Raw genomic sequence first — 16,679 nt, 5'->3', positions numbered from 1 at the left:
TACGAGAACCAGCGGCCGACACGAGCGGGGAGCGAATTACGATTTCAGACGTGTTTTTAAATGCATGCAAACTCTCCATAGCACACGACAAAGTTAATACTCCTAGCGGATACCTTTTCCTAGACATATTGATTTCACGTGGTCCGAGCGTTCGCTGTGCTGCCGGGCAAGGCGACTTTAGTTCAATTCTTTTATCTTGGCGGCTCGCGCATGTCCGCCCAGACGCGGGAGACTGCTGCATTGCCAGCTGCACACGACGCACGCGCCAAGAGAAGCAGCGCCATAGTATAGCATAGTTCGCAAGCTTACGTTTAGGGGGGAGCGCGCTGTTTATCAAGTAAAGCCACCACGGCCACATGAACCCTTTCGCTGCTACACACGTGCTCCCCGCATTCCGCGCTGTGCGCGATTTTGTCACTGCACTGCTCGCCTGTGCAGACACATGGTGTTCCCACTGCTTTGACACTCTTATCATTCGATTACACAAAAACTATTTGGCCCAAAAATTAGATTTTTACACATCTTCTTGACTAATACCTTCCCCCATAAATGACCTAATTTTGTTTCGATGTTCAACGCAGTTATTATGCAGCATTAAATGTAGTAAGCCATTGCACGAAATTTTGAAGAGTTTGCAGAGATAAAAGTATACTTTCCGTATGGTCTATTTTAGTTGCCACAATGTTGAGAATGAAATGTGGACAAGATACCTAAATTTCATATAAAATTTACTGTATAACAATATCTCATTTAATTTAAGTATCACATAGGTGTCGTATGTAATATTCAGAAATATTCCATCTTTCGTGACTGTAACAAAAGTTCTTTTTACACCGAGCACGTTTGGCTTTATTTTAAAGCACTTTAATCAATCAAAAGGAAGTAGACAACATACATTAAACAAAACTGTGGACTTACAAACACATTAGGACTTGAACATACCATCTGTCAGTGAAGTCCTCATGTCAAATATAATTTTTGTGTGTGGCACACACAAACAGCATTTATTTGCTAAAACACTGATCAGCCAGCACAAACGTTGAATATTGTGTTACCGCAGCACAAAACTACGAAAGGTGACTTGACAATGGAGGAGACAAAATACTGTCCACTGACGATGCTTCAAAAGAGAGAAACGCGTCTGGTCTAAATAAGTCGCTTATTACAGTTGCAGAAGAGGAATATATTTCAATACCATTGGTAAAACTGCGACTGTGGAACAAAAACAAGAAAGAGAACATGAGTACCATTGCGTATGTGCCATACCTTTCAGTGATTGAAGTGCTTTAAAATAAAGCCAAATGCGCCTAGTGTAAATAAAACTTTTATTACAGTCGCGAAAGACGGAATATTTCTCAATATTACATACGACACCTATGTGATACTTACATTAAATGAGATATTGTTATACAGTAAATTTTATATGAAATTTAGGTATCTTGTCCACATTTCATTCTCAACATTGTGGCAACTAAAATCGACCATACGGAAAGTATACTCTATGGACCTGCAAACTCTTCAAAACTTCGTGCAATGGTTTACTACATTTAATGCTGCGCAATAACTGCGTTGAACATCGAAACAAAATTAAGTCATTTATGGGGGGAAGGTATCAGTCAAGAAGACGTGTAAAAATCAAATTTTTGGGCCAAATAGTTTTTGTGAAACCGAACGATAAGTGTCAAAGCAGTGGGAACACAATGTGTCTGCACAGGCGAGCAGTGCAGTGATGACAAAATCGCGCACAGCGCGGAATGCGGGAAGCACGTGTCTGCAGCAGCGAAAGGGTTAATGAAGAGATAAAGCACCAGAAATTTCAAAAAATTGCATTCAAACGAATAAAATTCGTGAGGTAAGGCACTTCAATATTGTTTTTAAATAAAGGGAATATTAAGCACTGCACAAGGATTGAACTCACAACCTTTCGCTGAGCAGCCCAACACCGTAACCACTACGCTAGCACAACTCGTCTGTCAAAGTAACTCCATGAGAATCTTAACACGTCACGCAAAATACTGACAAACACTGTTGGTATGACTATGAATTACTCACGCTTCGTCGAAGTACAGTGGGAAATAAACAATTACCGCTGTTCTTTATTGCGAAAAAGCGGTTCGTGAGATTGATACAAACACCTTTCCTTGCTATCGCCTGAATGAGGAGTCTTATTGCTTGTTTGGTTTAATTAATTAATAGAATATGAAGCAATTGGTATAAAGAATGCTTTTTCCAAACATTCTATAAAAGAAAGTCTGCTATCAAGACATTGCTTTTGTTCTATTACTTTATTTATGACTGAACGTTTCTAATACTGAGGACACTCGTCCATGTTCTGCACTGCAGTCGAGATCTGGCAACGTCGTTCTCTGTTCATTGGCTGACTGTGTTTCGTGACGTCAGATGCGCAGAACGAACCTAAACTCGGCCGTCAACATAAATGACACGCACTTTAGTGTGACATCACAAGTTCGTTGCGCGGACCGTTTTTCTCGAGGGGCCCCATGTTAAGGCGTGAAAACTCATGTTTGCGCAGTTGGAGATACGCTGAAGAGCCAAAGAAATTGGTACACCTGTCTAATATTGTGTAGGGCCCCCACGAGCACTCAGAATTGCAGCAACACAATGTGGCGTGGCCTCAACTGATGGTTCAAAATGGTTCAAATGGCTCTGAGCACTATGGGACTTAACATCTGAGGTCATCAGTCCCCTAGAACTTAGAACTACTTAAACCTAACTAACCTCAGAACATCACAAACATCCATGCCCGAGGCAGGATTCGAACCTGCGACTGTAGCAGTCACGCGGTTCCAGACTGAAGCGCCTAGAACTGTTCGGCCACATCGGCCGGCCTCGACTGATGTCTGAAGTAGTGCTGGAGGGAACTGTCACCATGAATCCTGCAGGGTTGTCCCTAAATCCTTGAGAGTACGAGGGGGTGGAGATCTCTTCCGAACAGCACGTTGCTAGCCATCCCAGATATGCTCAATAATGGTCATGTCAGGGGAGTTTGGTGGCCAGCGGAAGTGTTTAAACTCAGAAGAGTGAGTGTTCCTGGAGCTACTCTGTAACAATTGTGGACGTGTGGGGTGTCGCATTGTCCCGCTGGAATTGCCCAACTCCGTCAGAAAGCACAATGGGCATGAATGGATGCTTGCGTACGTGTCACCTGCCAGAGCCGTATGTAGACTTATCAGGGGACCCATATCACTTCAACTGCACACTCCCCAGACCATTCTAGAGCCCCCACCAGCTTGATCCGTCCTCTACTGACATGCAGACACATCTTTGGGCGGGTTTAGTGACATCTCTGAACATCAAAGGGACTGTGTCTGTGATACAATATCCACAGTCAACGTCCATCTTCACGAGTTCTAGAAACTGGGGTGATGCAAAACTTTTGTGGTGTGTGTAATTTCAAAGCTCATTCTATATATTTTTTTCACTTGAATTCTTAACATTTAATATTTTACACATTAACTCATTTGTAAAGTAATCAAACATTTGAAGCTGTTTTATATGTGGAACATCGATTCTTTAAAGAATCGGTGGCGCGGGGGGGGGGGGGGGGGGGGCGGGGAAGAGAGGGGTGACGTTACTGCTATTTATGTAAACGACGAATATTACATCTTTCACTTGAGAATGGCATAACACTGAACAACAAATTTGAGGTGAAAGTGAGTAAATTGCACGATTTTGAGTTAGTTGTGTTTATTTCAGTATAAATCGATACAAAATCATCATCTTCATAAATGTGATTCTTCAGTTTCTCCCGGCGTATTTGTTGCTCGAACAGTCCACGGGTATACTGCCGGTTCATAGTGCCCAACGGGCAGTACACCCGTGGACTGTTCGAGCATCTTCTTAAATATTTAGCTCTAATTTTTTTAAAGGTAATCTACATTTTTGTATAAATAACTCATTAACTAAATATGCATTCATGTTCCAAGATTCAGCATAACAAATTTTAAGTGAATAATTACTTGAATTATGTTATGTGTTATGCACTGATAAGTTTCAGTGTCATTCTGGAAGTACAAAAGTAAAATATTACGAAAAATTGAAGATACTATTACACAAATGAAAATACTTTGTAAGTCTACTTTGTACCGAACTATGAAAACACAAAAGAAAATATATGAATTAACTGATCACAAATGTATATAAAGGATTACAAATGTTAAATGTTCATATGTACAGTATATACAATTACATATTTTGTTCAGAGATAAATTCAGAAGATGACCGTTTTCGCTTGGTTTGACGTTTATACACATACTCGGGAACATCCCTTGTGAAAGTCCAGCAATAATCTGCTAAAATAGTAGGGCTCCACTTTCCGGCATACTTCTTCTCAAATATGGCAATATCTGCTCATGACTTACTGCACCACAATCTTTGGGGAAGAAGTCCAGATGACTATATAAGAAATGCGTTTTCAATGACATGTTGCAACCAAGTTTTTCATAAGATGACTACATGATATCTACAAACTCCTTGTTTTTCATTACTCGTTTGTTCACTAAGAACTGTAAACAGACTGTCTTAAAACATTCCCATGCATGCTTCTCATCACATTATATGATTGCACCAAAAGTATGGTCTCCAAAAAGTTCTCAGAACAGTGAGCCTACAAAGATGCCCTCCTTTACTTTGGCATCATTTAAGTAAGGGAATTCTTGCCTTGAATACTTAAAGGTGTCACCATCTTTGTTCATTTCCTTAACAAAGTTTTTCATGAGACCCGACTTCATGTGCAAGGGTGGGAGCAGAATCATTTTAGGTTGTTCTAGAGATTCGCTCTTAATGTTCTTTATACCTGGTTGAAGAGATTTTCTGATGGGCCATTCATGTTTATTGTAATGAGATGCATGAGCTCGGCTATTCCATTCACAGAGAAAGCAGCAATATTTAGTATACTGTAACTGCATATTGTAGGCAACTTGCCTACAACATATAATTGCATAGCCGTCCGGTATAATGAGTTAACGAAAAAATATTTATTCGCAAAAACTCACAATGAGAAGAAACTAAAAAAACAACAGAGAAGTAACAAAAACTAGGAGACTCTATAGTCTTATGGCAAAGATAAAAAAACAACACATGACCAAGAAAAAAAATATCTCTTGTGCACTTTTGATATCACATTGCACCAGACATGAAAAATATCACTGCCACACTATCTAATAGTAGAGCAACCACGTTCAAGTCACCACAGATCTGGCATTGAGAGTCATTATACTTGATGATTTCTAGTAAAATTTTCACGTTTTGGTATGACTTTTTCATATACACACTATGCCCAACCGGAATAGAAGGAAGCTCATTACCAATATGTAAAAGCTCTGCTTTTAAGCTCAACTTTGATGAATCAATAAATATTCTCCATTTCTCACCATTGTAATTAATTCTGAGAGCCTTCATTAGACCATTTATGTCTACAAGTGCCACAAGACTATCCTGCGTGTTAAAAAAAGCAATGAATTGTTGCTCTCTTCTGCGGTAGAATGGAACATTACATTGCTTTCCAGAAAATTGCGCTGCTGCAATCTTGATGCTAAAATCTCAGCCTTAGCTTTAGAGAGCTCCAAATCTCTAATGAGCTCACTTAACTCATTTTGATACAATTTTTGAGGATCATCAGTTGATGATATATTTGGAAGAAACTCTGGATCTTGTGATGTACATGGTTCAGGACGTTCAGAGTCCCCATCAGAAGTAATCTCATACTCTGTCAGTGGTTCAGGTATTGGCAATCCTTCCCCATGTAGAACTGGACATATGGCAAATGGAATGTTAGGGTAGATCACTGTCCGCTTCTTCTTCTTATATATTCCCTTTTGGATAGGAGGAACCATACAAAAGTAGCAGTCACTGACATGGTTGGTTGCCTCACGCCATATCATGAGCACTGTAAAGGGCATTGAACGTCCTTTCCCATGCATCCAAGTCCTGAGGTTGCTGGCACAAGTATTGCAGATCACATGTGGAGCCCAGGATTTATCCTGATCACCTATTTTGCACCCAACATAACAACTGTAAGCTTTTTTAATCAATGGAGTTATTTGCTGTTTTTGTGAAGCAAATGTCACTTCTCCACACACATAGCAAAATGTGTCAGCACTGTAAACACAAACTCGTGGCATTTTTGTTCACTTCAGCAGCAGTCAACTTGAACATCTGGTAGTTAATCTGGAAACAAATGTGCAAAACTTGTTACATGCATTAATAAAGTCACTGAAATTGAAGAAGAGGGAGAAAAAAAAGACCACTAAAATTGGTATCAGAATGTTTATATCCAAAATATAGACCAGGGACAATAATATAATCCATTGTTACTAGTTATTATGCCTTTGACAAACCATTATAATATTTGATTTTAAACTTAACATAAAAATCCGTATATAATGATCTCATCGTAATAAAACAGTGTAAAATGAAAACTAGAGCTAATTTTGAATTTTCTTTGTGATACTCGCGATCACCACATTAGAAATGATAGGAATTGGCTATTTTCGTACGATTTACATTTTCATTGTTGCACTGTGTAATAGGTAGAAATCGTGATTGTGAATAAATATAAGGGGCGATCAAAAAGTTTCCGTTTGAAGAACGTACAGCCCAGTATCGGTACGCGAATCAGGCAAAATCTCTGAGAGCACTGAGGCAATCATCCCACCGACGCACCGTGTTGAAGAAACCCTTTTGGTATAGCACTTTGTTCTGCCACTTGAAGAAGTTCGTAACTGCCTGCTGCATATACTCGTCCGACAGCAATCGTCGACCCTTCAAGGCCTTTTTTAGGAGACCGAGGTCGTGATAGGCAACGGCTTTGCCGCATTGGATCCACCGGTTCCCGTGAGATCACCGAAGTTAAGCGCTGTCGGGCGTGCCCGACACTTGGATGGGTGACCATCCAGGCCGCCATGCGCTGTTGCCATTTTTCGGGGTGCACTCAGCCTCGTGATGCCAATTGAGGAGCTACTTGACCGACTAGTAGCGGCTCCAGTCACAGAAAACCATCATAACGACCGGGAGAGCGGTGTGCTGACCACACGCCCCTCCTATCCGCATCCTCAACTGAGGATGGCATGGCGGTCGGATGGTCCCTATGGGCCACTTGTGGCCTGACGACGGAGGTCGTGATAATCGCGTAGGGGAGAGGTCAGGACTATAGGGTGGACGCTCATGTGTCTTCTACTAGCGTTGGTGTAACTTCTGCGTCATGACACTTGCGACACGAGAACGTGCACTATTATGAAGCAGCAGCACCCAGCATGAACTTGGAGCACCACTTCACAATGGTAATTTTCGACAGACATGCTGCTCCATACACATTCTTCATTCCCCGATGGATATCTACTGGTGGTGTTTCTTCGGCTGCGAAGAAAAGCACAACAGCACGTTGCTCCTGTTACAACGATACAAGTGATAGATGCAAGATAGATAAGAGAGAATGACGAAATTCAAATGAAGTATGCATGCGATCTCTTATGGGCTTCAACAGGCTCGTAAAACTTCCAAACCTAGATTTCCCAACAAGGCTTGAGAAACGCATCGTACTAGTGTATTTGTTACAGCTAAGTATCTATCAAAACCGTGCGAAAGATGAGCAAAATCTGTGACTCGTTGGATGGATGCATCCCTTGTGAGTGTCACTGACTTCTAGAATAGCAGTTCACACGAAATGCACTAGAGTAATGAGGGATGCCCAACTTCCAGACAAACACCTACTCATTTTCCACCGAAAAATGCGATTTCTGTGTCAATGGTTAGAATTAATGTTTACTACGAAGACGATCTGTTTTATTGCTTCTTGCATGCTGTTTCCTAACATACCATGCTAACTTGCTTCAGGTCCAGGGTTGCAAAGTTCTTAGCAATTTTAGTCTAAAAACCCTTGTTTAATACAGGGACTGCAATCACCGTAACACTGTTTTGTGCTGTAACGTAGTTTGTATTTGTTGTTTTTCTTGCGCGCGAATTTCCATTGCTCTGTAGCTGGTTGTTTCGAATTTATCGTTGAGTAAAACACTGCAAGTTGGCACATTTCGGGCTGACTAGCTTCCTCGAAAACCGTTTTACAGTCTCTGCTGTTCATGTTACCCTATTTACGCCTTCAGCGAATCGGCTCATATCGATTTCACCTATAATAATGAAATAACCTGTATATTTTCTATCGGATTTATGTTGGTGGGTTCGTTCCGGCATAGCTCTGGTAGTCGCGGAGAAAAAATTGGTTGTTTGAGATTTGCTACCTGGGGCAAAATTTTTTAGGCGTATGACTCCACTAACACTCTTGTTGTTCTGGACGGGATGGAAACTATGAAACGTTTCAAGGAACTTTGGGCTACTAACTGTCAGGGGCACTAAACTAACGTTAGAAGAATATGTGTTTTGCAAAAACAGACGGTACCCAATCTCATAACAACACATCCATGTGCCACTCTCTTCTCAAAATGCATATGCAAATGTTACCAAACATAAGAGAAAGGGGAGATGTAACAGAGGCAAAATCTATGTCACATCCGTGGAATGTAATCTACTTATTTTGTTTCCCGTGTCTACAAACATGTATCACGAATTATTTGGGGTGTGGACTAAAGAACCTCATGCAGACGCCTTTTCATGGGATTAGATACTATGTACCGCTTCCCCAAATACACTCTGAACCAAAAAGACGACGCACTATAAAGAAACTATCCGAATGCAATTGAAATCCGTAGATGTGAAGTACACTTACAGACAAACAAATGATTACAATGTCAGAGAAATTGGATGACTTATTCAAGAGAAAGAGCTTCACAAATTGAGCAAGCCAGTAACATGTCGTTCCACCTATGGGCATTATGTAAGCAATTATTCAGCTTGGCACTCATTGACAGAGTTATTGAATTTCTTCCTGAGGGTTATCGTGCCCAATTGTGTCCAATTGGCGCTTTAGATCGCCCAAATTGCGATCTGATTGGAGGGCCCTGCCCATAATGCTCCACATGTTCTAAATAGCAGAGAGATCGGGCGACATTGCTAGCCAAGGTAGGGTTTGGCAAGCACGAGACAAGCAGTAGAAACTCTCACCATTTGTGGGCGGGCGTTATCTTGGTGAAATATAAGGCCAGGACGGATAACCATGAAAGGCAACAGAACAGAGCGTAGAAAATCATCGACGTACCACTGTACTCAAGGGGTGCTGCAGATAACAATAAAGTGTTTCAGCTATGAAATGAAATGACGCCCCAGAGCATCATTCATCATTGTCGGGCTGTGCAATGGGTGACAGTCAGGTTGGTATTCCGCTGCTCTTCGAGGCGTCTCCAGACACGTCTTCATTGGTCATCAGAGCCTGGAATCTCACTGACTAGAGTAGAATTGTCTTCAGTGACAAGTCCCGCTTCGGGCTGAGCCCCAGTGACCGGGAAAGACATGTCTGGAGACGTCCTGGGCAGCGGTGGGATTCGTGGTGCGTCACTTTTTTTCACTTAAGGGGTATTTACTCCTTAATGAAATTTGTGTTGTTCAATCGAATAACTCAGTTCATGGAATCAATACTATAAATACGAATAATCTACATAACGACTCAGAATCACTTACATTTGTCCACCAAGCTGTCCTTTATTCAGGAACACGAATTTTCAGTAACTTGCAAGCAGCCATAAAAAGTTTAAATAATTGTAGGATGAACCTAAGGGATTTACTCCACTAACTAATTTCTTAGTATAAGCAACTGATATAAATATTATAAATAAATTCAAATAACTGACAGTTACATAAAATGTGTTCTGCACAAATTGAGTGCAGTAATGCGACCAATGTAGGTAAGTTTTGCAAACTGTTTTCTGTTAGACTATGCGTGGCTAAAGTACGCTAAGAATTATCATATGCATCTCAGTATATTATACATTTATATTTTTGTGGCCAGTTTGTTACTGATCCTTAAAAAGAAAACATAATTCATTTTTTTTACTTATTCCAGATGCGTGAGCAACATTTCATTTAGGATATGTTGAAGGAACATTTGCGTATTTCTTTTTTTGTGATTATGTATTATGTATTCTTGTTTTATGACATATTCTACATTCTTGAATATCTCCTCGCTATACATGTTTGGAACAAAACGTACGTCTAATCTGTGTAACATACTTCTTACATTCATTGCTTCGTGTTTCAGGCTGACAAAGGATGTCATCAACGAGGTAGCTGGAGAATTCACTGGAAACAGCGGACACGATTACTGGTTATCGTCCAAGTGTATCGAGGCAATGGTCTGTTTGCTGGAGACCATCAACAACTTTAGAACCTCTGCTTTTGGCCCCCATGCCCTAACTTTTTTTTGTGTAAAACCGTATTGCCGTCTCTCTCCTTCTGATTAAGTTATAATAAAAATATTTTGACCTAGAATTTTAGAATTGCTTTTACTTTTTAATGTCACCCTTCACATTTCCTGTAGTGTTGGTCTGGCTGGTGCCAGAGGTGTGGGAGTCGCCTTGCATTGTTCAAGATGCATGTTCCTGAACTATCACATTGCTCCACATTTGCAAATAGAATGTGCACGAACACAGAAAAAAATGAGACGGTCCTGCAAATATCTGGTTGCCTTCATCGATTTCCGTCATTATTATCTGAATTTCTGTTTGTAATCGTAAGTGGTATATCTTTGTTCCTGGTGGAATTGATCGCGATTCTGCACTCACAAATATGGTGGTGAGGTTATAGAAGCAGTTAAAAAATTAGAAATTACATTGTGGAAAAATAGGCAATTGATGCTTCCGTACTGGCAAAAAATACAGATAAGTGAGGATTGCTCGATTTATAGACCTTGTTTATGATAAAGAAACTGCTGTATGTGTTGCTATATCCGTCTTCAGATACACACAAGCTGTTAACTTTTTGTTAGTATGAACGAATCCTTCAAATCTATTTAAATGACTTGCTTTATTTGCTATCGATTTAGGCTCTGAAAAGGACCATCTTTAGGCCTCTATTGAGGTGTATTATGACAGTAACTGTGGAAGTATCCAGTTTATCATAGAGAAGTCTGATGAAGGTGCATAACGGCACCGAAATCAACAGTAAATAATACAAGACCTTCAAATACAGTTGAAGGCACCACCCATACCAAAAAAGAAAAAAGTTGCTGTACATGCCAGGTTAGTTAAGTCTTTCAAATGTTTGCAACTACATTGCTTCAGTGCACTGCATGGTATAAAAGATTTGGTAAGTCACCGGCGTGAAAGTCTGAGCAGGAACGCTACCAACAGTAAAGGCATAAAGACTTCAAATTACGTTCTGTCTCTAAGGTAAAAACCCTACTATTTGTACATTAATGAGCTTTTATCAGATTTATGCATATGCTGCAGTCTCACCTGATGTGAAACAGGTAATTTATATAGCTTCTGTTGAATTCTGTGTATTAAACTTGCTGTTTTTCAATGCAATCAAGTGAAAAAGATTGATAGATTAGTTTCGAGATGATTCCTCAGGATTAGTCCGTGAGAACGAATTATTACCCCTGTCTGTCTGTCTAGTAGCTGTTGGGGGCACTTTTAATAAGGTATCAAAAAGTCTACAAAGGAATGGCAGCCCATTCATCCTTAAGAGCTCAACAAGAAAGGTGTGATGTGGGAAACCAGGGTCTCGAGCAAAGCCACTGTTCTGACTCATGCCAGTGGTGTTTCATTGGGTTCAGGTCAGGATTTTGTACAGGTCAATCTATTTCAGGAATGTTATTGTCCACAGACCATTGCCTCATGTACGCTACTACATGACCGGTGCACTGTAATGCTGATACAGTCACCATATCTGAACTATTACTCTACGTTACACAGAACACAATGCTGTAAAATGTGATTATATCTTTCCTCATTAAGCGTTCTCTTAAGAGCAATAAGCGGATCACATCCTAATCGTGAAAGACACCCCCATACCATAACACCACCTCTTCTGTACTTCACTATATACTTCACTTTCATCAGTCAAATGTGTTGTGGACTCTTTCCACTACTGCAAGAATGTGTTAAGAAGCTGCCTGATAATGGTCATATGTTGGAAGACACTGTGTGCAGCTTTGCCAGAAAATCTATCTCTTGGACCTTTCATTTCATGACCGTAAATACACCATAACAGTTTTGGGTATTATTTACCAAAATACTTACAGATTTGCTCGAACAATCCACGGGTGTACTACCGGTCCATAGTGTCCAACAGGCACAATATTTCGGCATCAGACATGTCGCCATCGTCAGGTGCGCTGACGAACTGAGCACCTGAAGGCGGGCACCTGTCTTAAATCCGAGACTTTATGGACTCCCTAAAGTCCACAAAGAAGGAGTCCCGTTACGCCCAATTGTCAGCAACATTAGGGCACCAACATATTTGCTGGCCAAATACCTGGCAGAATTACTAAGCCCTAACGTGGGTAAATGCCCTCATCACGTTCATAATTCTGTGGATTTCGTAAAACGTCTCGACAACCTGAAGCTGAAAGACGCAGATATCATGGTGAGTTTTGACGTTGTTTCATTATTCGTCGGGGTGTCTCTTCGAGAGTCAGTCGAGCTTATTGCACAGAAATTTGACGAGAGGACGACCGACCTTTTCAGGCACGTCCTGACGTCCACGTATTTTCTCTTTAATGGAAAATACTACAAACAAACAGACGGAGTCGCAATGGGGAGCCCACTCTCGCCTGTGGTCGCGAATTTCTATGTGGAGTACTTCGAGGAGGAAGCTTCGGCGTCATCCAAATGGAAACCTACTTGTTTTCTCCGTTATGTGAATGACACATTCGTGATCTGACCCCATGGAAGGGACAAGCTCCTAGGCTTCCTTACACACCTGAGCTCCATACATCCGAACATCAAATTCACTATGGAGACCGAAGCAGAAGGAAGATTAACATTCCTGGATGCCATGATCAAAAGAAGAGCAGATGGCACCCTGGGCCACAGGGTATATAGGAAGAAAACGCACACCGACCTGTATTTGCTTGCGGATAGCTGCCACCACCCTTCGCAGAGGAATGGGGTGCTAAAAACACTGGTGCACAGGGCGCACACCGTCTCTGATGCAGAGTCTGGCCATGAGCTGGAACACCTCAAAACTGTATTCCGGAAAAACGGGTACTCGGAATGGCAGATCAGACGCGCTCTCCCCCACCCCCCACCCCCCACCCACCCCTCCCCTCACCTCTATAGTACAGCATGTGGAGATGGAAGAAGTCACAGAGGAAGAGATAGCCACTGCCTATACACTGTATACTGCCGCACTATTGGGGAAAATAGGACGAATATTGAGGAAAAACAGAGTAGGAACTGTCTTTTGCCCACCCAATAAAACACAGTCATTATTGGGAAGCGCCAAGACGATCTCGGTTTGCGGAAGGCCGGCATATACCAGATTCCGTGTCAGTGTGGGAAGACTTTTATTGGACAGACAGTGCGCACCATCGAAGATGGTTGCCGAGAACATCAGAGGCACACTCGACTTAGGTACCCCAACAAGTCGGCGGTCGCAGAGCACTGTTTGTCCGAAAACCACGAAATTGACTACCACCATACCAGGGTGTTGGCACAGACATCTAAATATTGGGACAGCGTCGTTAGATAGACTGTCGAAATTCGTACCAGGGACGGACTCATCAACCAAGATTGTGGCTATAACCTAAGCAAGGCGTGGGAACCAGTACTGAGTCTAATTAAAAAGACGCTCAGCAAAGAAAACGAACGGGCGACCAGGGCAGACGAGGCAACTACACCGACGCCACCACAGATGCTGACACCAGTGTCTCAGCCATGGAGGTATAAGGAGGGGAGATGGCACTATGGCCGTCTGCTGTACGTCTGTTTGAAGGCGGTGGGCGTGGTCGGCTGCCATGTTTGATTGGTCAAAACAGTGACAGGGCTCTTGTTAGAATTACGTATTCTTCATACACTCCTGGAAATGGAAAAAAGAACACATTGACACCGGTGTGTCAGACCCACCATACTTGCTCCGGACACTGCGAGAGGGCTGTACAAGCAATGATCACACGCACGGCACAGCGGACACACCAGGAACCGCGGTGTTGGCCGTCGAATGGCGCTAGCTGCGCAGCATTTGTGCACCGCTGCCGTCAGTGTCAGCCAGTTTGCCGTGGCATACGGAGCTCCATCGCAGTCTTTAACACTGGTAGCATGCCGCGACAGCGTGGACGTGAACCGTATGTGCAGTTGACGGACTTTGAGCGAGGGCGTATAGTGGGCATGCGGGAGGCCGGGTGGACGTACCGCCGAATTGCTCAACACGTGGGGCGTGAGGTCTCCACAGTACATCGATGTTGTCGCCAGTGGTCGGCGGAAGGTGCACGTGCCCGTCGACCTGGGATCGGACCGCGGCGACGCACGGATGCACGCCAAGACCGTAGGATCCTACGAAGTGCCGTAGGGGACCGCACCGCCACTTCCCAGCAAATTAGGGACACTGTTGCTCCTGGGGTATCGGCGAGGACCATTCGCAACCGTCTCCATGAAGCTGGGCTACGGTCCCGCACACCATTAGGCCGTCTTCCGCTCACGCCCCAACATCGTGCAGCCCGCCTTCAGTGGTGTCGCGACAGGCGTGAATGGAGGGATGAATGGAGACGTGTCGTCTTCAGCGATGAGAGTCGCTTCTGCCTTGGTGCCAATGATGGTCGTATGCGTGTTTGGCGCCGTGCAGGTGAGCGCCACAATCAGGACTGCATACGACCGAGGCACACAGGGCCAACACCCGGCATCATGGTGTGGGGAGCGATCTCCTACACTGGCCGTACACCACTGGTGATCGTCGAGGGGACACTGAATAGTGCACGGTACATCCAAACCGTCATCGAACCCATCGTTCTACCATTCCTAGACCGGCAAGGGAACTTGCTGTTCCAACAGGACAATGCATGTCCGCATGTATCTCGTGCCACCCAACGTGCTCTAGAAGGTGTAAGTCAACTACCCTGGCCAGCAAGATCTCCGGATCTGTCCCCCATTGAGCATGTTTGGGACTGGATGAAGCGTCGTCTCACGCAGTCTGCACGTCCAGCACGAACGCTGGTCCAACTGAGGCGCCAGGTGGAAATGGCATGGCAAGCCGTTCCACAGGACTACATCCAGCATCTCTACGATCGTCTCCATGGGGGAATAGCAGCCTGCATTGCTGCGAAAGGTGGATATACACTGTACTAGTGCCGACATTGTGCATGCTCTGTTGCCTGTGTCTATGTGCCTGTGGTTCTGTCAGTGTGATCATGTGATGTATCTGACCCCAGGAATGTGTCAATAAAGTTTCCCCTTCCTGGGACAATGAATTCACGGTGTTCTTATTTCAATTTCCAGGAGTGTATTTAACGTTTTGTCTGCGAAATAATTTCAGATGATGTTGAGTGTTACAATGTTTACATGCATAACACAACGTCAGAATAGCTTTTTCAGGCGTTTTCGTTTTGTTTTTAATGCGTTTTTGCCCCAGCTATACAACTGATTTGGTCTCGTTAACTTAAGTGTTTCTTTTGGATACGAACTTCGAATGATGAAAAATAATAATGTACAAAGCTCTTTTCAAACTCAAATCACCTTTTACTGTATTTGTGTCGATGTAAACTGAAAGCAGAACCCGAAAGCTATGCTAGTTCACATACCAGATGATATTTCTTACTCGTTTACACACTTATACAAAATTTCATTTGTAAATACAAACATCGTTTGTGCTTCGTCAAGAAAAATAAGCGTATGATAGTGCTTTTGTGAATGTCAACACAGCAAACTTGTACAAGTACACACAATGGGATTTCCAGTACCATTGTAGTTTAAACATCTGAACACTATGAAATCACAACTGTTGTTCTGTGTGTGATTATTAATAGCACAATAGGCCTATATGTCAGATGATAATTAGGAAACCTTCCTTTAGTGTATAAGTCAATACATCATAAAGTAGCAGTTTTGATGCTAATCATGAACTGCTAAACAAATCTCAATTACACAAATTTGTGTAAAGGACAACACTGCTATTAAAATCACCAATAGTTAAATTAGGATGCCCTGCAAACATGCATGCATGCTCAAATTTCAACCTGCAAATCAAGCTGAACACTTGCTGATTATAGGTACTTATGTGCAATAGTCTGAAATTTCACTGCAATGTATAAAACATAATGGAAAAGAGTGAGGCACCTTGACTGTTTCAACCTACTTTTTTTATTTGCTTCAATGTTGGATCGAGCAAAATATCTTAAACCAGTGCTACACTTGGAACCATTTCTTGCACATAGCATCTAAACTAGCATTAGATTTACACAATAATGTTTTATCAATCACTTTTTACAATTACTGTAACATACCACAGACTTCCATATACCACAGACTTCCATGGGATAAAGTTGCAAAAGTAAAGGATAATATAGGAGAGAAACAATAAATGATGTTTTGTACATTTCATCTCACTAAAACACATATTAAAGTACAAATTATCAAGCTGTGTTCTTGCATTATCAAATTGTCAGTGTTTCAATCTCATTATAGCTTATCCACTAACATTCCATATAATCATATGTGAAGTGTGGGACTAACAAAATTTTTGGGAAAGTCAAACAATGTAGTTTTGAAAAACATTTTAATCTCTTGGGATATAGTACAATATTAATATTGACATTTGGGTTACAACAAAGCACTTAC

At 42.2% G+C, this 16,679-nt stretch overlaps 1 protein-coding gene across 1 annotated transcript in view; it reads left to right on the top strand.

Annotated features, from left to right (window-relative positions):
• LOC124777427 (acyl-CoA Delta-9 desaturase-like) overlaps nucleotides 1-10,395 on the top strand; it is a 158,052-nt gene extending 147,657 nt beyond the window's left edge. Inside the window, exon 7 of the mRNA XM_047252827.1 lies at nucleotides 10,166-10,395. The gene's annotated coding sequence lies outside the window, so the exon portion shown is untranslated. The remainder of the gene's footprint in view (nucleotides 1-10,165) is intronic.
• Nucleotides 10,396-16,679: the final 6,284 nt, after the last annotated feature.

Source organism: Schistocerca piceifrons, chromosome 2, assembly GCF_021461385.2.
Source record: "Schistocerca piceifrons isolate TAMUIC-IGC-003096 chromosome 2, iqSchPice1.1, whole genome shotgun sequence".
NCBI classification, from domain to species: Eukaryota; Metazoa; Arthropoda; class Insecta; order Orthoptera; family Acrididae; genus Schistocerca; species Schistocerca piceifrons.
Note: the sequence above shows the minus strand (reverse complement) of the source record. Positions and strands in the feature narration are given on the sequence as shown.